The following is a 25354-nucleotide window of genomic DNA, read 5'->3' as shown; positions in this document are numbered from 1 at the left end:
TTCACTGTGTGATTTTTGGCAAATCACTTAAGTTCTCTGTGCTCTAGTTACACTATGAGTTGTATGAGGATAATAAAATTACTCCCTTATAGGGTTATGATGAAAATTATGTGAATTAATAATAAAATGCTTAGAACAATGGCTCAAGAGCTACATAAATGTTTGCTATTTTAAAATACAGTAGTGGAGCCCCTGGGTGGCTCAGTGATTTAAATGTCTGACTCTTGGCTTTGCCTCTGGTCATGATCTCACAGTTTGAGTTTGAGGCCCAAATCCGGCTTCACACTGACAGTGCAAAGCCTGCTTGGGATATTCTCTCTCTCTCTCTCTCTCTCCCTCTCTCTCTCTCTCTCTCTCTCTCTCCCTCCCTCCCTCCCTCCCTCCCTCCCTCCCTCTCTCCTCTGCTCGCTTTCTCTGTCTCTCAAAATAAATAAATAAAAACTTAAACATTTAAAAAAATACAACAGTAATCACAGGGTCACCTGGATGGCTTGGCTGGTTAAGCATCCAATTCTTTTTTTAAAAAAAGTTCTTAACGTCTATTTATTTTTGAGAGAGAGAGAGAGAGAGCAGAGGAGGGACAGAGCAAGAGGGAGACACAGAATCTAAAGCAGGCTCCAGGCTCTGGGCTGTCAGCACAGAGTTGGATGTGGGGCTCGAACCCACGAACTGTGAGATCATGACCTGCACTGAAGTTGGACGCTTAACCAACTGAGCCACTCAGATGCCCCAAGCGTCCAATTCTTGATTTCAGCTCAGTTCATAATCTCATAGTTTGTGGGTTCAAGCCCTGCATCAGGCTCCACACTGAAAGTGAAGGGCCTTCTTGGGATTCTCTCTCTTCCTCTTTATGCCCCTCCCCAGTTGCATGTACTCTGTCTCTGAAAATAAACTTAAAAATAAATAAAATACTGTAATCACATAGCAAGAGTAAACACTGTAAGGTATTCTTCATGAAGTATAAAAAGACAAACTGATAGACTTGTGAATTTGTCTTTCGAGTTTTCATAGAATCAAGGTGAGAGCCAGAAGATTCTGTGTGTATGTATGTATGCACATGTGTGTATGCATGCATGTGTATGTTTGTCTACTTTGGCTCCTTCTTTAATATAGCGACTCTAGATCACACTCCATTTAGCTAAATGAAAGATGTTTACATTTCCTATAAGGCTGTTGCTTTTCCAGTCCCTCTGGCAGCAGAAAGAAGAGAATAACATCCTGCTTTGCATGGCTAAAGCCACCTCGGCTGCAACAAAACATTGTATTGAATGTGTCTGAGGAAATAAATGATAGGCTGTTCTCACAAAGACTGTATCATGTTTAAGAGAAGTTTAGTCTTTACCTTTCAATTTTCCATGCAGTTAGCTATTATCCTGAAACATTCCTGGACTCCCAGAGTGCAGCCAGCAGCTTCAGGAACTGACAACATTTATAAGCCACAACTGAGTGGTTTCACTCTGTTGATCCCCCGTTCCAAAGTATACATGTGGGTTTTGGTCACAATTGGGAAAAAATTGGTCACAATTGGGAAAAAAAATTGATTGTGTATTTTAAGTGGAAAGCTCTTTAGCCATTTTAATGTATATGTGAATTGGAACAATTTCACAGGAGTACTTAAAAGAGTTTTATAAAAAATTAAAGGATCCATAGGTTACTTATCCTTTTTCTAGTGATTTAGCATTAAGAACAATAAAATTTCTAGTATTTTTTATTAAAGTATGGTTGACATATAATGTTGTATTAGTATACAGTGTACAACATAGTGATTTAAGAATACTTCTTAATCTTGGACTTTTTAATCTTCACCTATTTTGCCCATCCCCCCAACTCCCTTTTCCTCTGGCAACCACTAGTTTGTTCTCCGTATTTATGAATCTGTTTTATTTTTCAGATTTTATATATAAATGAAGTCATATGGTATTTGTCTTTCTCTGAATTATTTCACTTAACATAATACCCTCTACTCCCTTCCATGTTGGTAGCAATTGGCAAGATCTCATTCTTTTTTTTTTAAATTTTTTGTAGCCAAGTAATATTCCTCTGTGTGTGTGTGTGTCTGTATGTGTGTGTGTATAACATCTTCTTCATCCATTCATCTGCGGATGGACACTTGGGTTGCTTCTGCGTCTTGGAAATTGTAGATACTGCTACAATAAATATGGGTGCATAAATTTTCAAATTACAGTTTTTATTTTCTTTGGGTAAAAAAAAAACAATAGTGCAATTACTGGATCATATGGAATTTCTACTTTAATATTTTTAAGGCATTTTTACTTTTTTTAAAAAGTTTATTTTGAGAGAGAGAGACAGCGTGTGTGCATGCACATGAGGGAGGGGCAGAAAGAGAGAAATAGAATTTTAAGCAGTCTCCACACACCTCAGCCTAGAGCCTGACCTGGGCTCGATCTCACAAACCTCAAGATTGTGACCTGAGCTGAAATCAAGAGTAGGATGCTTAACCCGCTAAGCCAACCAGGAGCCCTATGGGCATTTTTAAAATGTATTTTTTATACATATTTTTATTTGATTGTAGTTGACACACAATATTCCATTAATTCCAGGTGTACAAAATAATGACTCAACAATTCTATACTTAATGCTGTGCTCACCACAAGTGTAGCTACCTTCTGTCATGGTCTGTGTTCCCTATGCTGTACCCTTTATTCCCATGACTTATTCATTCCATAACTGAAAATATGTATCTCCTGCTCCCCTTCACTCATTGCCCATCCCCCTACCTTTGGCAACCATCAGTTCTCTATCAGTCTGATTCTGCTTTTTGTTTATTTGTTTTGGTTTTTTTAGATTTCACATGTAAGTGAAATCATATGGTTTGTCATTGTTTGCTGACTTATTTCACTTAGTATAATACCCTGTAGGTCCATCCATGTTGTCACAAATGGCAAGATCATCCTTTTTTTTTTAGCTGAGTAATATTCCAGTGTGTGTGTGTGTGTGTGTGTGTGTGTGTATTTTCATCCATCTATCCATCTATCAGTGGACACTTGGGTGGCTTCCATATCTTGGCTATTGTAAATAATGCTGAAATAAATAGAGGAGTGGATATATCTTTTTGAATTAGTGTCTTTGTTTTTTGGGGGGAAATACCAAGTAGTGGAGGTACTGGATCATATTTTAACTCTATTTTTACTCTTTGGAGGAACATCGATACTGTTTTCCATAGTGGCTTTACCAATTTATGTGTCCACCAAGAGTACACAAAATTTCTTTTTGCTCAACATCCTTGCCGGCACTTGTTATTTCTTGTCTTATTCTAGCCATTGTGAAAGATGTAAGGTAATGTTTCATTGTGGTTTTGATTTGCATTTCCTTGGTGATTAGTGGTGTTGAGCATCTTTTCACATTTGTTGGTCACCTCGTATGTCTTCTTTGAAAAGTCTATTCAGGTTCTCTGCCCATTTTTTAAACAGATTATTTGTCCTTTAAGTTTTTGTTTTGTTTTGTTGTTTTGGTATTGAGTTGTATGAGCTTGTATATATTTTGAATATTAATCCCTTATCAGATATATAATTTTCAAATATCTTCTATTAATTAGGTTGCCTTTTTGTTTTGTGGATGATTTTCTTTAGTGTACAAAACCTTTTTATTTTGATACAATCCTGGTAGTTTATTTTTGCTTTTGTTTCTCTTGTGTGAGGAGATCTAACTGTAAAAGTGTTACATTAGCCAATGTCAGTGAAATTACTGCCTGGGTTCTCTTCTAAGAGTTTTATGGTTTCAGGGGTCACATTTAGATCTTTAATCCATTTTGAGTTTATTTTGTGTGTAGTGTAAGAAAGTGGTCCAGTATCATGCTTTTGCATGTAGTTGTCCAGTTTTCTCAGCCCATTTATTTAAGGGACTATCTTTTTTCATTGTATATCCCTTCTTTCTTCATCATAGATTAATTGACCCTATAAATGTGGGTTTATTTCTGGCCTCTATTCTGTTCCATTGGTCTGTATGTTATTTTTGTGCCAGTACAATGTTGTTTTGCTTACTACGTCTTTATAGTATATTTTGAAATTTGGAATTGTGATATCTCCAGCTTTATTCTTTTTTCTCAAGATTGCTTTAACTATTCAGGGTCTTTGGTGATTTCATACAAATTTTAGAATTATTTGTTCTAGTTCTGTGAAAAAATGCTATTGGCATATTGAGAGGAATTGCATTTGAATCTGTAGATTGCTTTGAGTAGTATGGGCATGTTAACAATACTAATTCTTCCGGTCCTGATCATGGAATATTCTTCCATTTGTTTGTGTTATCTTCAATTTCTTTCATTAGTGTTTTATGGTTTTCAGAATACAGGTCTCTTCCCTCCTCGGTTAAGTTTATTTCTAGGTATTTTATTCTTTTTGGTATCATGGTAAATGGGATTGTTTTCTTAATTTCTCTTCTTGCTACTTTGTTATTAGTGTATAGAAACACAATAAGTTTTTCTGCATTTTGTATCTTGCAAATTGAATGCATTTATTACTTCTAATAGTTTTTTGTGTGTGAAGTCTTTAGGTTTTTCTATATATTGTATCATGTCTCAAAATATTGACTGTTTAACTTCTTACTTTCCAATTTGTAAGGCATGTATGTATGTATGTATATTGCCTGATTGATTTGGCTAGGATTTTCAGTACTATATTGATAAAAGTTGTGATAGTGGACATCCTTGTCTTGTTCCTGATCTTAGAGGAAAATCTGTCAGTTTTTCACTATTGAGTATGATGTTAGCCGTGGGTTTCTCATATTCGTGGAGGATTTATGTAATGAATGGGTGCTGAATTTTGTCAAGTGCTTTTTTTGCATCTACTGAGGCAATCATATAATTTTTATCTTTCCTCTTGTTAATATGATAATTCCTATTGATTTGTGAGTATTTAACCACCCTTGCATCCTCAGAAAAAAATCCCACCTGATCATGGTGAATGATCCCTTTAATGTATTGATAAATGCAGTTTGCCAATATTTTGTTGAGGTCCTTTGCATCTATTTTCATTAGAGATATTTACTTAAAGTTTTCCTGTTTTGTAGTGTCTTTGGTTTTAGTATCAGGGTAATTCTGGCCTCGTAGAATATATTCAGAAGCTTTCCTTTTTGTATGTTTTTGAATAGTTTGAGAAGAATAGGTATTAATTCTTTAAATGTTTGGTAAAATTCACCTGTGAAGCCATTTGGGTCTGGAATTTTCCTTGTTGATGTGTTTTTGTTGTTTTTGTTGTTGTGCATTTATTTTTTGGACTTTTTTTCATTAATATTACTACTAGTAACAGGCTTTTTAGATCGTCAATGCATGTTTCTAGAAATTTATTTTTTCTAGGTCGCCCAATTGTTTGGGATATAATTTTTCATAGTGGTTTCTTATAATCCTGTTTTTCTGTATTATTGGATATTACTTCTCTTTTATTTCTGGTTTTTATTTGGGTTCTCTCTTTTCCTTGATGAGTCTTATGGAAGGTTTATACATTTTGTTTCTTTTCAAAGAACTATCTCTTGGTTTTGCTGATCTTTTCTATTGTTTTTTTTAGTCGCCATTTCATTTATTTCTCCTCTAACATTTATTATTGTCTTCCTTTCCTTCTACTGACTTTGGGCTTTGTTCTTTTTCTGTTTCCTTTAGGTGTAAGGTTAGATTGTTTGAAATTTTATTGTTTCTTGAATTAGGCCTGTATCACTATAAATTTCCCTCTTAGAACTGCTTTAGCTGTGTGCCAAAGATTTCAGATAGCTTTCATTTTCATTTTTCTCCACGCATTTTTTGTTTGTTTTTTTCTGCTTGATTTCTTCATTGACCCATTGGCTGTTTAACATTAGGTTGTTTAGCCTGCATGTGTTTGTGGTTTTTTTTCCAGTTTTTTTTTCTTGTGATTGATTTTCTAGTTTTACTCCATCATGGTCTCAAAAGATACATGATATATATCAATCTTCTTAAATTTATTGAGACTTTTTGTGGTCTAAAACATGATTTATCTTGGGAAATGTTCCATGTGTACTTGAATATAATGTATATTCTGCTTTTGGATGAAATTTCAGGCTGTATCTGTTCATCTGGTTTAATGTGTTGTTCATAGCACTATTTATTGATTTTTGTGTGTGTGGATGACCCACTGATGTAAGTAGGGTATTAGTTACCTATTGTTGTATTACTGTCAATTTCACCCTTTATGTCTGTTAATATTTGCTATATGTATTTATTTGCCCTTATATTGGGTGCGTAGATATTTACAATTGTTATATCCCCTTATTGGATTGTCTCTTTTTATCATTATGTAACATCGTTCTTTGTTTCTTGTTACAGTCTGTTTTAAAGTCTATTTTGTCTTTTTTTTTTCTTCTGTTTTCATGGAATAACCTTCTCTATCCCTTCACTTTCAGTCTGTATGTGTCTTTAGGTCTGAAGTAGTCTCCTGTAAGCAGCTTATAGATGAGTCTTTTTTTTTTAAATCCATTCTGCCACTGTTTGAGTTTTAGAGTATTTAGACCAGTTACATTTAAAGTAATTATTGATAGGTATGCAGTTATTACCATTTTTGTGAATTGTTATCTGGTTGTTTTTGTATTTTGTTTTTCTTTTTTCTTATGGTTTGATGGTTTTCTCTATTGTTATGCTTGGATTCCTATTATTTTTTATGGGTGTGTATCTATTACAGGTTTTTGATTTGTGGCTATGATGGGATTCATATATAACATCTTCTGGGTATAATGGTTATGTCGAGGGTCACTTAAGTTTGAACACATAAAGCACTGAACTTTTATTCTCCCTCCATGTTTTATTTATTTATATATATATATATATATATATATATATATATATACACACACACACACACAATGTTATATTTTACATATTTTTACATTTTTTAAATATTTTACATCTTTATCCCTTGAATCATTTTTGTAGATAATACTTAAATTTTATTACTTTTTATGTTTTAACCTCTTTACTGGCTTTATAAGTACTTAATCTTATTCTGTGTTTGCTTCTACCTATGAATTTTTTCCTTTTATAATTTTCTTCTAGATATGGCCTTTCTATTTAAAAAATCATCTGTAACATTTCTTTTAAAGTTGGCTTAGTGGTGATGAACTTCTTTAACTTTTGTTTGTCTGGAAAACTCTTTATATCTCCAATTCCAAATGATAACCTTGCCAGGTATAGTATTCTAGTATTGTTGGTTGTGGGTTGTTGTTGTTGTTTTTTTTTTTTTCCTTTCAGTACTTTGAATATTTCATGCCATTCCCTTTTGGTCTGTATATTCTCCTGAAAAATCAGCGACTGTCCTTATGGGGTTTCCCTTGTGTATTATCTGTTGCTTCTCTCTTGCTGCTTTTAAGATTCTCTATCATTACCTTTTGACATTTTAACCATTACGTGTCTTGGTGTCAAAATTCTTGGCTTCAACTTCTAGGGGCTGTCTGTGATTCCTGGATTTTCTTGCCCTGATTAGGGAATTTTCCAGCTTCTATTTCCTCCAATAAGTTTTGCCCTCTTTTTTCTCTTCTCCTTGGATTCCCCTACAGCACAAAGGTTATTACACTTGGTGATGTCTCTAAGTTCCTTCAACATATTTTCATTCATTTTTATTTTTTATATTTACTGTTCAGCTTGGTTGCTGTTACCCTGTGTTCCAGATCACTGATCTGTTCTTCTGCATCCTTTAATTTGCTTTTGATTCCCTCTAGTATAGTTTTCATTTCAGTTATTAAATTCTCCAGCTCTTATTTTTTTTATATATTTCTTTCATAATTTTGTTGAAATTCTCACTGACTTCATCCCTTTTTTTCTCAAGTTTAGTGAATATCTTTAGGACCATTATTCAGAACTCTTTACCAATTTTATTACTTTTCTTCATGCTGTTTAGGGCTTTTTTTTTTTCTGTGATTTTTGTCTTGTTCCTTCACTTGGGACATATCCCTCTGTCTCCTCATTTTTGTCTAACTCTCTGTGTTTGTTTCTATATATTAGGTAGGCCAACTATATCCTCCTGGTTTTGAAAATAGTGGCTTTGTGTAGAAGAGATTCTGTGCTGTCCTGTAACTCAATCCCCCTAGTCTCCAGAGTTAGGAGCTCCAGGGGTGTCCCTTTTGTGGGCTGTTTGTATCCCTTTGTTGCTCAGCTATGATTGCTGTGGGCACATTGGTGGTTGGGGCTGGCACTTAGCCCAGCTGGCTACAGTGACCTGCTTTGCCTATTGTGGGCACACTGGGAAGAGTTTGCTCCTAACACTGTTAAAGCCCACATACAGGTGCCATGAGCTTGCTAGTGTACAAGACTGGCCCACATCCTGGTTGTTTGTGTTTATCAGCTCTGACAGCTGTGGGTACATGAAAGGTTAGGGCTTGCTCCCTTTTTAGCTAGCTTAGGTGCCTGTGGACATGCTCGTATGTTGGGTTATCTTCCGACCCCCAGGGCAGGAATCATTTTGGAGGAACACCAATACCATCTGGAGCTACCTGATGGTGTGGTGAGGCAGGAGCCACTTTGGAGGGTAACCTGCCAAGGCAGGCAGTTTGGGTGGGACAGATCTGGAGGGGACATCAGGGCAGCTCACATAGTGCTATCAAGGTAAATGGGGAGTGTTAGAACTAGCTCCCACAAGCATCCGGCTATCTAGGCTGCAGGAGGGCAAGCGAAATAGCACCACTAATACTTTTGTTCCTGGAGAAATCTGCAGATCCCTGCCGCTTTGGCACGTGTCCTAAAATTGGTCAGTATAGCTTCACATACGTCCCAGCTACTGTTTTCAAGCTGTTTCTGTGCTGTACCTCCAGCACAGTTATTTAACATACTGTGACTCAGTTTGTTATTGCCCTCTGGGTCTCCTGGAGTTAAGCCCTGCCAACTTTCAAGGCCAGATGTTATGGGGACTCATCTTCTTAGCATGTATCCCCAGGGCCAGAGATACCTGGTATGTGATCTGATCCCCTCGTTTCTCGGTGCTAATCCCTCTCATTAGTGGTCAGTCAGGCCAGAGGTTTGGTTCCTGACCACATCCCTGCTCCCCTTACGCTTTCTGATGTGGCCTTCACTCTATAACCAGTTGTAGAAGGTCGATTCTTCCAGCATTCAGCTTGTTTCCGGAGGTAGTTGTAACATAAGTAGTTGTTTTGGTGTGTCCATAGGACAAGGTAAGCTCAGGATCCTCCTCCTCTGCCATCTTCCCTGCCCTTCTCTGAAATATCTAGTACTTTCATCAGAGATGTAGAAGTAAAACTTCTTGCCTGGCCTCCTTAAAAATTTTTGGAAAGAAAGGAAGAAAAAAAGGACAGTTCTCTATCAGTTCTTTTCACAATAATTACATAAAAATCATCTCCAAACTTAGAGACTTCTCAGTCACAATCTGCAGGTGTCCAAAGCTGGGCTAATCTAGGCTAGGCTTAGTTGGACTTTACTTCAGAATGTGGGCTGGATTCAGATCTGTCCCACACATCTCTCTTCCTTGGGCCAGCAGTAATATGTATTTGAGGCATGTTCTTTTCATACAATAATACAGGAATGTAAGAGCACAAGTCTGACAATGTAAGAATATTCTGAACATCACACCATCTCATAATCTAATATCCAATTGTCCAAACAAGTCAAGGAGTAGAAAAGTACATTCTGTCCACCATGAGAACATAAAACTAAGTTAGGGATAAGGAGGGGATAAATATATGCTGAAAAATAATTTAAATGACTACACGAACAAACCTGTGGATAACCAACTAAGTTTTCAAAGTAAGAAGTACCAGGGTAATTATTTCTAGGGGCTTGATATTGGTCAAAATTGTCTTTAAAAGGCTTAGACACATGTAATTAGGGTCCTTTTGTGCCTTCAGACAGAAAGTGAGAATATTCTCTCCCTTCAAGGCCCTTAGCCCATACCCTCCTTGCCTCACCATAAACATTTGGTGCCAGAAAATCACCCTTGATTCATGCCTCAGGCCACATAAGCTTGAAGGGAATAGCTTCTATTCTTTTATAAAAATTACTCCTCAATCTTCTAGTTTCTTTCTATCACTCTTCATACCATGAAACCGTAATCCATATAATTAACAGAAATCTCTAAATTGCTAAATTCAAAGCAATAGTGTTTTATATCTGTGAACTCAAAGTTTAATTACTTTATGAACCATAACTGTGACAAATGGTAGAGATGCAAGGTTGAATAATACTCCTGATTCCTGCTCTTATGGAAAGTACATATAGTTGGGAATAGATACAGATAGGCTATATATAAAAACTTGCATGATAACATGAGCAGAGCATGATTGATAATGGACGAAGGCATCAAAAAAGGAGAATTGAGCTTTTGGCTTTAGGAAGCAATATTTAAATTGATACCTAAAAGGTTAGTGAGAGATGAAGGATGGTGTGTGTGTGTGTGTGTGTGTGTGTGTGTGTGTGTGTGTGTGTATTCTGTAACCCAGAGACATGTATTGAACTCAGTGAATGTCGAATGTTTGAGTAGATTAAAACTGTAATGAATTTGTTGAATCAATTCATTCTTTCATTTGACAAATATTTACTGGTTTCCTACAATGTTCTCGATGTGTTTCAAGGTGTGGGAGTTCAAACAGCCAAAACACAAAACAAATAAAATATTGTGTGATAGTTGTAAGTCCTCTGGAGAAAATTCGAACAGGAAAGGCAATATAAGATGTAAGTAAGACTCAGATTTAATTTTAAATAATTTGGTCAAGGAAAGCTAAGAGGGTGACAAGACAAGGAAGTAGGCATAGAAAAAGTAAAAAGGCTTGAAGTGGAATAGTGGTGAATTCCAGGCATAGCCAGGAGGCCTGTGTGACTGGAGTAAAGTACATGAGCAAAAGAGTGGTGTAATTTGAGCTTTGTTTTAATAACATCACTCAGCTTGGTGGAGAATAGGCTGTAGGGAAATATGTCTGTTAGCATAAAGGTAGTAACAATCTGAAAATACCAGATTCTTATTAAAATTGTATTTATTGTTCACACAAACTCCAATGTTGATGTCCCTGGATGAGTAGCTCTCTTGGATCATGCTCTTTTAATTAGTGACATATGGATCCATACTCCTTCCATCCTGTGATGCAGTGGCCTTCCGCAATAGATCTCCATGGTTTCTGAGGAAGAGGAATGTGAGAAGTAGTTACTGCATATTCAACAACCTCCACTTAGAAATGTGACCCAACCAGTTGCCTTCCATTGGCTATAATTATTCACATAGTTCCACCAATGGACTAGTAGGCTTGGAATTTTAGTTCTTGGTTCAGTGTCCACCTTCAAGGAAAATAGACATACAAGTCTAGAAATTTCCGCCATAGGAAACAAGAACAAAGGCAGGAAAACCAGTTTTGAGGCTATTATAATAATATATGCAAAATTTTTTTTACATATATGAGAGAGAGAAACAGAGCATGAGCAAGGGAGGGAGGGCAGGGAGAGAGGGAGACACAGAATCCAAAGCAGGCTCTGAGCTGTCAGCACAGAGACCAACGTGGGGCTCAAACTCACAAACCGTGAGATCATGACCTGAGCCAAAGTTGGATGCCTAACCAACTGAGCCACCCAGGTGCCCCAATTCTCAGACACTTTAATAGTTTAACATAGATTGTGGTATAATATCAGGAAAAGGGATTTGAATTCTACCTCAGCTTCTTTCCAGTTATACAATATTAGGCAAGTTATTTAATCTTTTAAAGAAAGATGCATAGGGGCGCCTGGATGGCTTAGTCAGTTAAGTGTTGGACTCGATTTTGGCTCAGGTCCTGATCTCACAGTCATGAGATCTAGCCCTCTCCCTCTTTCTCTCTTTTAGGATTCTGTCTCTCTGCCTCTGCCTCTCCCTTGCTTGTTCTCTCTCTCTCTGTCTCATAGGTTAATTGGATTATTAATAAGTGTGTCACTTGATGTATATAATATATAAAACATGTGTTTTATATCACATGGGGCTCTGCATTGGCTCTGCACAGACCGTGTAGAGCCTGCTTGGGATTCTCCCTCTCCCTCCCTCTCTCTGTGCCTCTCCCCTGATCACACTGCCTCTGTGTCTCTCAGAATGAATAAATAAACTTAAAAAATCTAGTAGCATACATAGACCCCTCAGTGGGGGCATACATGGTATGGTAGAGTACAAAAATAGTGATTAAACATTATTGTTTTGAATATCATCACAGAAGCATTCCTGTTTAGAGTCATTCTGGTCCAGATTAGATGAGCTATAAGTCAAATCACTTTCTACTTGGGGTCCTACTTCAGTATTGTGAAAGTTTCCTTTTTGCGCTCCCTGACCCATGTGCTTGAATAGTAAATGGCACAATGAAGAACAAAAGCCATTTTGCTTTAATGGATATGAACTCATCTTTTATCTGGATTAAATCCTTGTGAGGTCAGGGATAAACAACTGCTTTCTTCTAATAAGGACTTACAGCCTAAAAATGTCCGTCGGTCTGTTGGCCTTCCAGCCACTTCTGCATGTCCTCTAGTTGTCCTTTTGCTCTGAGTAGTGGTCCTATTCTATACTGCTTAAGTGCTTAGGACGCCAACACTATGGAAATACCTTCTTAATTAGGAATCAAGTGTTAAGGCTTTGAAGGCTCAAGAGTTCAGGGGAGGTGTATGAGGAGGTATTAGGGCATCAGCATTGGCCCCCAGTGCAACAGAGCTGTATAGAGTCTGTCCCTGTTTTTGGACTGAACCTTGAACATTGTGCATTTGAGGAAGACTGAGACCTCTTTGAGTTTTATTCCATGAAGTAACAAGAATAACTGTCACAAAAAGATAATGACTAAAAAAATAACAAGCCTATTCTAAAGAAATAGTTTTCATCTCTCAAACTAATCCAGTGAAGATTAGAGGTGAATTTGTTAAGACCATAGATATTTCTCATTATTGCTTTGTAATTTAGCTCTCCTGCCTGGAATTAGTACACAAAGATGTGAGATATGGATAATGTCTATCTTTAGCATTCAATAATCACATTTATTATCAGATAATGTTATTTGTGCTTTATATTTTAAAGTGGCACAGAAAGTACTGAGTAAAAGAATTCATCAGAAGTGTTGACAAGATTTTTAATTCCTTCTGTTTCCTTTGATATTTTTCTTAAATAGAATATGTAAGCAATACAACCCATACGTAAAACACATCTCAGTTTGTTTATTCTGCTTTTTATTGCACATTTGAAAATTAATAATTCAATTTTCTAATATTAGCTGTCATCTTAGCTGTGATAAAATTAATTATTCATCAAAATATCAAACAAATGGTGCCTTTTTTGTTTTAGATGAGAAATCGTTCTTTCAGCTTTTTTCTTGTGTTTCGGGTCAAATAATATTTAAGCATTTAAGTTATAATTATAATGTTTTCATATTAAATATAGAAATCTGCATGTATCACAATTGATAATAAATTAAAAAAAAACTTTTTCTTTCTACACTTGGTTATTCCTCCCGTTGCTTATTTCTTGGCAGATAACATTCTTTAGAAAATCCACTATAAGAGTCATGTTTTGGAAAAGTTGAATATAAATGATTTCTGTTTGGTTCTGGTCAGTGCTGTACTCTGCCTTTTACAGGCCAGAATTCACTATAGTGAAATGATGGGTGCAATAATCAGGGACTCTGAAAATTTTTTCTGAGAATAATATATTTCCTTTGAATCTTCTGGAAAGTATTTTAAGTTAAAATGTGATCTTAAAACACTAGTTTTGAAGAATCTTTATAGTTTTTATTGAGGATAAAAAAAAAAGCTTTGTCTCTTGTTAAATTTATATTTGTTTTGGGGCTCCTAGGATTGTGGGGGTAGGGGTGATAGTAAAGTAGTTTATATAAATCCCACCTGTTTCAGGGATGTCTGAGTGGCTCAGTCGTTTAGGCATCCGACTTAGGCTCAGGTCGTGATTTCAGGGTTCATGAGTTCGAGCCTTGTATAGGGCTCTGTGCTGACAGCTCAGCCTGGAGCCTGCTTAGGATTCTCTCTCTCTCTCTCTCTCTCTCTCTCTCTCTCTACTCCCTCCCCCACTCAAGAATAGATAAACATTAAAGAAAAATTTAAATCCCACCTGTTTACTTTCCGTATTTGTTCTTGGGTAAGTCACCGGGAGACGTTTGTGATGCCTGGTAAAAGACTGCAGTTTGTACAAAGGCTTGTTCTCTTTACTCAGCCTGATTTTATGGACCAAATTTGTAAAATAGGGGATTTATATGTTCGGGGCCCCACTATAAAATTCTATATCCTAAATCTTGCAAATCTTACAGACTCAGGAGTCTAAAATGTTCAGGTGTGCTAAGGAGTGAAATTGTCCTGGGCAAGTGTGAAGTTGTGTAAACTGTCTCTTTATGGTGAGTTTGCCCCTTTTTGACCTATTGCTGCAACTCCAACTTACCCAACATAAATTTGCATTGCTACCATTTCAGGTGCTTGTAAAAACATCGAGTACCAGCCCAGTTTTAGATTCTATCGAATTCAATGAGACCAGAGCCCAGAATTCACTCTGTAAAATAAGGACGCCAAATAATAATGCCAATACGAGTGGTCCCCTCTGGGTAATGATCTTTCCTAGCCTGATAGTCCCACCATTACTCTTAATACTAATAAATAGACATTATTAAGCACACCCCCCCTTTAAGTGTTTAGGTTTGGATGCCCGACAATGTGCTCACCCTACCCATAGACCACACTTTGGGAAATGCATAATTTCTGCCTCTTGGTGAAGCACAGCCCCCAAGTTTGCAATTAGCACTTGGAGGTTGTGGACTAGAAATGATTGTCAGATTGGCAATAAACTTCTGTACCTTGAAATGGTTGTCTTCTTCCTGGTGACTCTTGCCACTGTCCAGTTTGCTGTGTTCTTTTTCTATAAAAATGCATTCAAACCTTGTTAGTTTGTGTCTGAATTATCCAAATAAGCCTGCATTTTAAAGTTACTAGCATTCACACTAAAATGTGGAGTTTTTGAGTCTGTAAACCTAGAAAAAAATTGTTTATATACTTTAAATCTACTTTGTGCAAAAGATCCTGATAAATCTGTCAATAGAAACAAAATAAGATGACATAATAAAAAGTCTATTTTTCCTCCTATTTTTCACAAAGTGAGTATCTTCACAGCAAAGAGAAGCAGTCCTAAAAGTTTTCCCTCATTTGCTAAAATTTATTACAGTAATTCATTTATCACAAGTTTCTATATAAGGATAATATTTCAACAAAGACTGAATCTCCACTAGAAGGAAGGTAAGGTGTTAGGCCCTATAGGTGCCAAGTAAATAAATAAATAAAAAAAAAGAAAACGCAGTCCAATAATCTAGTACACCAAGTAGACCTATTTCTTTAAATTGTGACACACTGTGGGGTCATGTGGAAAATACTATGGGAACACACACGATGGCTAATGCATTTAATTTTTATTCCAAAAACTGCAGCACTATCTTTTCTCACAGACATCTAGGTAATGAAACATTTTGTCAGGGAATCCATTAACAACCAATTCCAGTTGAGGACAGTAGTGATCTATTACAGTAATTTTTTTTATGAAGTTTTATTCAACCTGCATTTGTTGAGTAAGGACTTACTATGTGCAGACTCCTTTACTTGGCACTGAAGGTGTAGAATGATGACGTCCTATTCTCTGCCCTGTAAAAGCTTGGAGGTGGCATATAACACACAAAAGAGAAGGTGGTTTGTATAAAAAGAAATTTCCTAGGGGCTGGGGAAAACGTGACCCTCTATAATTTTGAAGGTTATATTTCAGCTTAGACTTTTAACATATTTTTCTGTGATAATTTTCTAACCAAAATATTAAGTATTCTGATAGACTAGATGAACAAATATCTTTATCTTGTGTTTTGTTGTTGATACAGACTAGACTATGGATCTACTCCCAATTCACTTTATTTAGGACCCCAAAAGTCTCCCCTGATGTAACTGCACTTCATATCTCTGGGTCTTATGTGCAGATTTTACAATATGACAATTCTTATTTAGCTACATGATCCTTCATAAAGAGTCCTCGGGGTCTGTCATGCTCTGTAAACTCACATTAGATGGGAAGAACCTGGAGAGCAGAGACCTTATGTTGTGTAGAATTTTCTTATGGCCTTCAGTACATCGGACCAACTTTCTATTGGCTGGAACTGATTGGAGGGATTGAAGTGTCTCAAGAATCTGCAGTCTGAAATTATGGGGAAGTAATAAATCTGTTCACTAATTAAACATTTTGGTGTTACAGTATGCCAGCGCTATGATCTGGATTTTTATGTCCCCCTCAACTTCTTGTTAAAATCCTAATGCCCAATGTCATCTTAATTAATAGAGCTTTGGGAGGTGATTAGATCATGAGAGCAGAATGAAATTAGTATCCTTATCAAAGAGACCGCAGAAGGCTTTCTTGTCTGCTTCTACCATGAGAAGGTTACAACGTGGAAGAGGGCCTTCACCTGCTCATGTTGGTATCCTGCTCTCCGACTTCCAGCCTCCAGAGCTCTGAGAATAGGTTTCTATTCTCCAGAAGCTACCCAGTCTGTGATATTTTGGTACAGAAACCTGAACAGAGTAAGACAGTCAGGTAGCTGGGAGCACACAGAAGCTACAAAGATGAATTAAGATACAAGTCAAACCAAGCAATTCTAGTTCATTCCAGGAACCACATCTCAAGTGACATTAGGTTAAAAATTGAACAGAATCCCACTTCAGCATTAAACATTCTCTTATTTGTTTCTTTCTCTTCTGGGGCAGATAAATAAAAGCTACAATGAGGAAATGACTTAATAACTAATAAAACAATATGATTGAAAAACATTTGTCTTACAGAGACAGGAACATTGCACATGTCTGTTATACAGCTTAAGTTCTCAGTACGACAAGTCGGAATTCTTTTCTCCTGTATACCCCGAGGGCATGTAATACTCCATAATATTTGAAACTGGCGAGTCAAATTTGCTCGGGAAATTTCAAAATTACAAACTTTTTGATCCGAGTTTTCTTCTTCCTATTAACCACATATTTATTGAGCTTCATTTTTTGTTAGTATCAAAATCTATTGATTCACAAGATAAATATTGACCTGACCTTGCCTTCACCTCAGTTTATATCTACTTCTTAAGTCAATAAATCTAGAAACTGATCTGACAGCAGTCAATATTAGTTTAAAATTCTTAAAATAGCAGCTTTGCTCTAAGGTAATAATTCAGTATTTTATAGATTCCGCCTCAAAGAAGCAAAAAGGCAATGTAACTTACCAATTTGCTATATAAAACTATTTCTGTGTCATTGGGTTTCACTCATGCCAGAGAATATCTCTACTTTAATGCCTGTATATCTTCTAATCTCTGACCCGAGGTATTTGAAATACTTTATTCCACTTCCTGGTGGCAGTTGAATACCAGTGTCTTGCTTTGATTCTAATTATAATTAAGCTATGTAATTATTCTTCAAATGACTGATGCTTTCTGTTGGGCTCAGTTCCCTGTGGACTGAATTTTACCTGGAGGTATAATAAATATAGTCAACAGCCATACTGGACTTTGGAAGTTAAAGGCAATAATACATTTGTTACCTCATTAATCAGCTTGTTTTTATCTTTTCAAAGTCTAGGAGAAATAAAACCATGGGTCAAGATTTGCATATATTTATACTATAGATAAAGGAGGTAAAGCTTAGGGGCCTAGTCGTAACCAAAGCAATGTATTCTGCAATTTATTACTTTTTTTTAAGGCCACAGCACTCATCTTTTACTTATACTATTTCTCAGTGCTTTGGGCGATAGATGACATACTCATACCACAGAATTCCATAATGAAATCACCCAAAATGCATTTAAAGAAAAGTTAACTTTAATTTTCCTCATAAGTAACAAACAAGGAAATTTCATTTTGGAAATAGCTTATACCTAGTTATGTTCTAAAGAAATAGGTTGTGACATTAAAATGTATATAATCAGGGGGGCCTGGGTGGCTCAGTTGTTGGGGGGCGGACTTGGGCTCGGGTCATGATCTCACAGTTTGGGAGTTTGAGCCCCGCGTCGGGCTGTGTACTGACAGCTCAGAGCCTGGAGCCTGCTTTGGATTCTGTGTCTCCCCCTCTCTCTACCCGTCCCCTGCTCAGGCTCTGTGTCTGTCTCTCAATAATAAATAGATGTTAAAAAAAATTACATGTATTTAATCAGACGATCATTTAGAGATTGTGCTTAAATGTCATAGGAATAAATGACGAGATCAAAACAAAAAAAAAAAGTTATCCTATACGGAACATTTCAAAGTGTAATGTGAAACAGAAGTTAATCTTATTAAAAGTTTAGTCCATTCTTTGCAAACAGCAGTCTAACTAGAGAGAAATCATGCAAATTGGCCAAAGCATGCAAGGGAAATACAAATGCTTCCTGAAATACTGATACTTCACTTGAAATCACATTAGAAAAACTTTTGAGCAAAGCTAATAATCCCTCCAGTAAATTTTAGTTTCTGACAGTAGATCTACTACCTTGTTTATATTTACAGTTTTCCATGTATGTAACATACTTTGCATATATATGGCCCTGAAATTCATATAGTTACCATGACAAACTCATGCAAATGACTTTTGTTCCATGTAGATTTAGAAGACTCAGTAGATACAGGAACTAACTATAAGTCTTGATCATGACATGACATGATTTGCCACATAAGATGATTAGAGCCAGGTCATGAAGGAAAGCCTCATAGGTAATTAGAATGATAAAGTTAGTATCATTCTTTCATTTATTAACTTTTAATCCCACTGTTCTTAGAAGTTGCTCTTTCATTTTATCCCATACTATTTTTTATAGTCTTTTCCAGCTCCAAAATTATATGTTTATCCTGAATCTAGCATTATGAAAATATAAATACCTAACTGAAAAGAATTTAGACAAGGTCGTTTGAAATTATCAGTTACCTAACTGTCAATGAATTGCATTTTGATAAGTTTAGATAGAATTATTTTCTTTACTTTTTATATTACTAACTCCCATCCAAAAGGTTTTTTAAAAAGTTCAGGGGACCTCCTCACCTAATTATTCAGCTCTCTTCTCCTAAGAAACTGAAAATGGTTAAAGAGAGACCATTATTTCCAGAGAACTGGCATTTGAAATTCAACAAAGTGAATTCTCCCCTTACCTAGAATTCTTTGTTGTTTGTACTTAGTTTTGGTTAACAGAGAGTGCTACTTACAGTATCTCTCATTTGTGTAAGTGAAAAATAACTCTGTTTTTATTACTTAAAATATTACAAAAAGGGACAATATGCTAAAAATATGCAGTGAACAAATATCATCTGTACAGACTGGAAGAGAACCTTCATAAATTAACCTTATTAGTGCATTACTGTAAGCGAATGCCAAAAAACCTCCTAATTTGCATTAAGATAGATTTTTCAGGTTGGCTGCATGATTTAATTAAAGAAAAGATTAAGAATCATTAAACAAGCTGCTCTACCTTGCAATAACAGAATTCATATCTGATTCAGGTTAACGAAAACACAGATGGTGATTCAGTAACTGTTGAGTTGCTGTAACAGAATGAAAATGATCCCATTAGTTCTCTGGAAATGTGAGGGAATTTGGAAATTAGTATGCAGATACATTGTATGGTGCTAGACAGCTTGGTCTGCTCGGATCATCGCTGATTATACTTTGTTTGGGTTGGCAACACTGAACTTAATAAATGAAAAAATGTTCCAGTATACCACAGTTGGAAACTGTTCAAGGTTGAAATAGGTGTGCAGGATTTCAAAAGGAGAGAGTTAAGTAAACAAATGTCAATCAATTCAGAGCTGGCAACTTTCTTTTTTTTCCTTTAAAGAATATGTCTGTTCTTGAGAAGCAAGTGTCATAAAAATGGAAACCCTTTACTGGATACATATGTCTGTGTGGTATTTATTATTACAAAAGTATTTTAAATGCACAGGATCACTTTGAGAGAGATGTGTAAGCGTTTTAATAGCTTTTTTTTTTTTTCCTGGCAGAAACAGAAAAAATTCAGTCACTATGAGGATTATTTTTCACAAAAAGAAATCAATATAATTCTGATGGAAAATGTTATGACAGGATAAAAAAAAAGCGTAAATATAATGGCTATTGAAAGTTTAAAGGTGTCAATAAGGACCACAAAGTAATCCTCAAGGAGCCTTCTGGGAAAGAACAACTTAAACAAGTAGCAGAGTCAATCACAGCAGCTGACAGAAATAGCCATTGCATTCAAGAGCTCAACGACACACATGGCCTCCATTTTTAACACCTGGTTCTGAGTGCTCAGTGTCTGACCCTTTGGAACAAATCTGCATGATGGCAAAAGCCCATCTGGACAGAGTCCGAGTCAGGAAGCAAATGACCCTGGTCTGTTAACTTGTTACCAAAAATGGAGGTGAGACGTTCTAGATAAGTCTTCTCAGAATATTGAACTGCACCAAAAACTTTATCCTACATAAGCAAATTGCATTAAAACATTAAACAAATTGCATCAAACAGTAATGGACATCCCGACTTTCAATGTGATAATACTAATCTTACAGACATAACCCCCTTTTCAGAATTAGCACAACAAATTTTAAGCAGGCTGACTTTTCTCTGGCTGTCCATGTATTTCACTGAACTTCTAAAGAGACTATTGCCATTTTTTTCTAAAACTTACTAGAAGAACTTGAATCTATTCTGCATTTTAGACTGGAACACTTAGCAATATCTAAAAGTACGCATGTTATAAACATGAGTGTCTTAGTTACAAATGACATCTCCCCTACATCCCCCATTATAAGCCCTTTTTCTGGCTTTCAAACTAGATCTCTCAGGAAATCATACTATTAAGAAGAAATGCTACAAAATGCTTTCCACACAGTGCAGGATACAAAATCAGTATCCGATTATAAAGGTCTTGATACACCACCATTCCTTTTAACCACAACTTTAACTGCTTGATCTTTAAAAAAAAAACAAAACAAAAAAACTCCAGGGCACCGTGGTGACTCAGTAGGTTTAACGTATGACTCTTGATTTCAGCTCAGGTCCTGATGTCACTGTTTGTGGGATGGAGCCTTGCATCAGGCTCTGTGCTGATGGTACAGGAACCTGCTTGGGATTCTCTCTCTCCCTCTCTCTCTGTCCTTCCCCTGCTCACTCTCTGTCTCAAATAAATAAATGAACATTAGAAAAAAATCCATTATGGTTTCCTGCTGAAACTATACATACTTGATATGCAATATATCAAGAAAGACACTGGGCACATGAATTGTACATGCAGTAGATGGTGCCAGTTTAAGTGGAGACGCTTAAGAAAAAATCTCGATCAAGTTGCTATTTGCCACTATATTGCAGTACTGTCCCTGTTTGGGATCTAAAGGGAGCCACCTTCATGCTGAATGTACAATGATCTGTTTAACTACATTTAAACCTGATTACCTGAAGAGTTGCAGTCTCCTCCCACAATGTTCAGTAAGGATTCCAACTACACTTTTTTTTTTTCCTTGTATGATGCCAGTTTTATCTATAGGTCTGAATATTAGGTAGAAAGGTTTGAAGCCAGTGGAACAGATTTTGAAAAGTTGATACATGGCGATTTTGTAAATACTATTTACAATCAACCCATTTCCTTTAACACCAGAGCCTATGTGGTGGCAAATTGGTAGTTGCTTTTTTTTTTTTTAATTGTTGTGAAGCTGTTTATAGGTGTTGCAGTATTAGCTTTGCAATAGCTTGGAGAAATCTATAGAAATTAAAAAAAAAACAGTAGGCTTGTTTTATAAAAAGCTTCACCATAGGATTCTTTATAATAAAAATATTAATTCCTGGTGGCTGTAATTTATTTATAGAGTAAAGCAAACATTTACCCACATTTTAGGTAAACTTTCCCATATGACAAAGTTGAGTAAATAGATAGAACTTTGTGAAATTTGATTAATACTATTTTGTTTAAAAGGCCATTAAGATTAAAATTTAAATACCAAGTCTGTTGAAAAGAATAAAGGCTCAATATCACCTTTAGATGAGGTGCATTTACTCATCATTTCTTAAATCAACGTTTTAAAATTATCTCCTTTATTCCACATTAGAAATAAAGACATTACTTTATCAGTATTGCTGTTATTACTTTCACCAATTATCAAATTGAAATTTAAGTAAATTACCAAAGTTTGCATAGCTAAGCAGGATTTGAACATGGCACTTCTGATACCAAATTCAGTTATCTTCCCTGCAATAAATATTAACCCTAACTAATGTAATAATTGTAACCTTTACTATACTTCTGACTTCATGGAGCTATGTAGTTGTAAATAATGCAGGTGAGGGGCATTTCTGTATTCAATTTGTACTGTGCCAAATTGATTTCAACTTGTTGACATGTTGCCTTGCAAAGTGTTCTGTAACTTGTTTCTCACATGTGTGGTCTATTTTTCCAACAGTGCACAAGAAATAGAAGTACTGATCTTGGTCACCAGTGTGTTCAAGACGAAGAATGAATGCCTCTGGCACAAGAATCCAAATCCATACAGGAGAGGAATCAAGGTTTCCACTGGAGAGAGCCTTTGTTTACTCATAACAAATAAATTATGGAATATATTCACTTATCAATTCCTAATTGAACACATTGTTTCCATTATGTGGTGGGGAAGCATTTCTGGAGAGAAATCAAGACTCTGTTCAGAGAAAAGAAGGCCCTGAGCTACTAATTTTTCAGCAACCAAGTTAATCTGCCTACCTGCCCTGGAAGAAATTCTGTTCTTGTTCTTTTCCAGAGTAGAGCCACTGTTCTACATGCTCTGCTTAAGACTGATGTGCTCTTAAATAGAATGAATTTCATCTACTGCAGAGGCAAAGTCTAAAAATAAATTAGTGGACGGGGGAGAAAGTGTTCAAAGAACAAATTATGACTATCCATAGAAGATAAGTAAAGGCAGGGGAAGGGAAGGAGCTTATTGGAGAAGAAAGAGGAGGAGGAAGAAGAAAGAAAGGGAGAGAGGAAGGGAAGAGAGTAATCAAGGTGCAAAAAACAAAAAATGATTAAAAAACTCCAAAGAGGAAGTGGGGACAGGTTGTGAGAAGACAGATGGGCAGATTCTGATGATCCATATGCCAACACGAAATTATCACGAATTTAGAGTTTTCTCTTTTCCACAACCAACATCCCACCCCTTTCCTCTATCCGCTCATGGAAATACATGGACTTAAAAGTGGTTAAAAAAGTGGTCCTTGTCAGGGTTCTTGTTTACTCCCCAACCCACAGACCAGCCCTTGTAAACAAGGTGTGACAGCATAGTCACTAGATTAGCACCGTCATCAACAACAGACTACCAAGGGGAATGAAATCAACGGCAGTAATTTTTACAGGCAGACTAGAGGTACATCCAAGAGGTCTGTGTGAAATCCTTAAATATCTTAATTATTAACAAAATGAGCCAATGCCTTGGTACTTTTTTTATTTGGGTCATCTCCTATTTTCTAACTATAATTTCCTCAGGGGTCAAAAAAGGATATTAATATGTAAACAGAAAGCGAATCTAGCAAATATGATCTTTATGCATATATTTTAGGTTTCTTCTGTAGATAGCATCACAAAGGGCCAAAGCTTCAACATTTCTATTCCCTTCTGCATTATGTTACTCTACACACTTATGAATCCATAGCTGCTGGCTGCCACAACTCCCTTCAAAATAGAGGACTCCATGGAATCCATAAAAGGGATTCCTCAGTGAAGTCTCAGCCTAATGCTGTGCTGACTGCATTGTCATACACACTGGTTAGGTGTGTAAAGGTGACATCAACATGGAAACAAGTGAACTGAATAATTGAAGACAGAATGGAATTTGTCATAATATCTACAAAATATCTACATAATATCTACAAAAATTATAAAATATTAAGCATTCAATACATATTAGCTATTGCTAATTTTTTTTTAATGTTTATTTTTGAGAGAGAGAGAGAGCGAGCGTGAGCAGGGGATCGGCAGAGAGAGAAGGAGACAAAATCTGAAGCAGGCTCCAAGCTCTCAGCACAGAGCCCCATGCAGGGCTCAACCTCACGAACTGTGAGACCATGACCTGAGCTGAAGTCAGTTGCATAGCTGACTGCACCACCCAGCTGCCGTGCTATTGTTACAGTTTTTATTATTTAGGAAATGTGTATGAGGAATGATGTAGAATGATATGAGGAATCTTGTGGATCAGTATAAAAATTAAAATTTTAGACATGAAAACTTTTTCTCTCCCGAAGACAACCCATCTTTCTCTAAAATCTGAAGTCCTTCTGAATGGCAAGTTGAGAATTTTCAGTGTCATAAAATGATCATATTCTCTTTAGCCTGCTTTGTATTTGGGGAAAATAGAGGTTAATTTAACTGGTATACAACTATTTTGAAAGATTAAGATGTCTGAGTCAGTCATTTTCCTGGGATGGAATTGGATTCATTTTTAATGAACGCTGAGTAATGCCATTCAAACCATTAGTTTCATTCTTTGTTTCTCCTTACTACATATCATGGCAGTAGATACTATAGAACATACATAAAAATAAAACTGGGGAAATTAGAAAAACTTCCTGGAGACGTTGTTTGAACTGGGGAATAACTGTTGCAACTGTTATAAATCTAAGACACAGCTAAGGAAAGAATTAGCAACTTCCAGTGACAGCTCTAGTTAATAAAGAATACAACTCTACGTATGTCCTAAAGATTTACAGAGCCTGTGGCAAGATGATCATTGTACTTTCACATGAGATGTCTCCTACCATTGCGAGGTGCTTTAAGGGTAGGTTAATTTATCCTAATATGCACCGGAGAATATTGTAGAAACTGTACCACACTATTAACATACTCTAAAGCACAGTTCTTGGTCCGTGGCAAGTAACTAGTATGTATTGATTACTGTGCATGCTTTAAAATTCCGGAATGGGCATATTAAGAAAATGTAATTTTTCTTCTAATAAGAAAAAATAGATTAATGAAAACCAAGGAAATTTTTTTATACAGTCTTGTTTTGAAATTTACAGCACATACTCAATTTGAAGTCTTTTATGAACTTGAATAATAATTTGGTGTAATCCAATCATTTTATAGATTGCTACCTAGAGATCAGACAGATTTTAGTGAACTTTTAAAAATCATGGAGCTAAAGGTCTATAATCTAATAATTAGAATTAAAACTAAAGTTACAAAAACTTACATAGCCAGATCAAAAGGTCAAAATGACAGTTTGATGTAGTCACTGACAGGCCACTCAAAAACCTTTAAAATGGTTATCCAGAACCCAGTTACCTGATTCTTGGAGACTCACCTTTTCTTTGGGAATCAAAACAGAGTCAAAGTTCACAATTAAGATAGTATTGTATAGTGAGTTTTTAAAAAGAGCCTCTGAACTGCTATTAAACACTTCTCCTGGGAGCTGGGTTGGGTGTGGTTCCTCA

General features: G+C 36.1%; 2 long non-coding RNA genes across 2 annotated transcripts in view; one reads left to right on the top strand and one right to left on the bottom strand.

The window, feature by feature from the left end:
- The window catches only part of LOC106966955 (uncharacterized), an 89307-nt gene extending 66463 nt beyond the window's left edge, over positions 1-22844 (top strand). The window contains exon 3 of the long non-coding RNA XR_001428856.3: positions 22357-22844. This is a non-coding gene — a long non-coding RNA (uncharacterized LOC106966955). The remainder of the gene's footprint in view (positions 1-22356) is intronic.
- LOC128314025 (uncharacterized) overlaps positions 10987-25354 on the bottom strand; it is a 70396-nt gene continuing 56028 nt past the window's right edge. The window contains exons 2-3 of the long non-coding RNA XR_008295331.1: positions 14749-14810; positions 10987-11076 (exon numbers count right to left, since the gene is read on the bottom strand). This is a non-coding gene — a long non-coding RNA (uncharacterized LOC128314025). The remainder of the gene's footprint in view (positions 11077-14748; positions 14811-25354) is intronic.

Source organism: Acinonyx jubatus, chromosome C1 (genome assembly GCF_027475565.1).
Source record: "Acinonyx jubatus isolate Ajub_Pintada_27869175 chromosome C1, VMU_Ajub_asm_v1.0, whole genome shotgun sequence".
Lineage (NCBI taxonomy): Eukaryota > Metazoa > Chordata > Mammalia > Carnivora > Felidae > Acinonyx > Acinonyx jubatus.
This window is presented reverse-complemented; position numbering and strand designations above follow the sequence as displayed.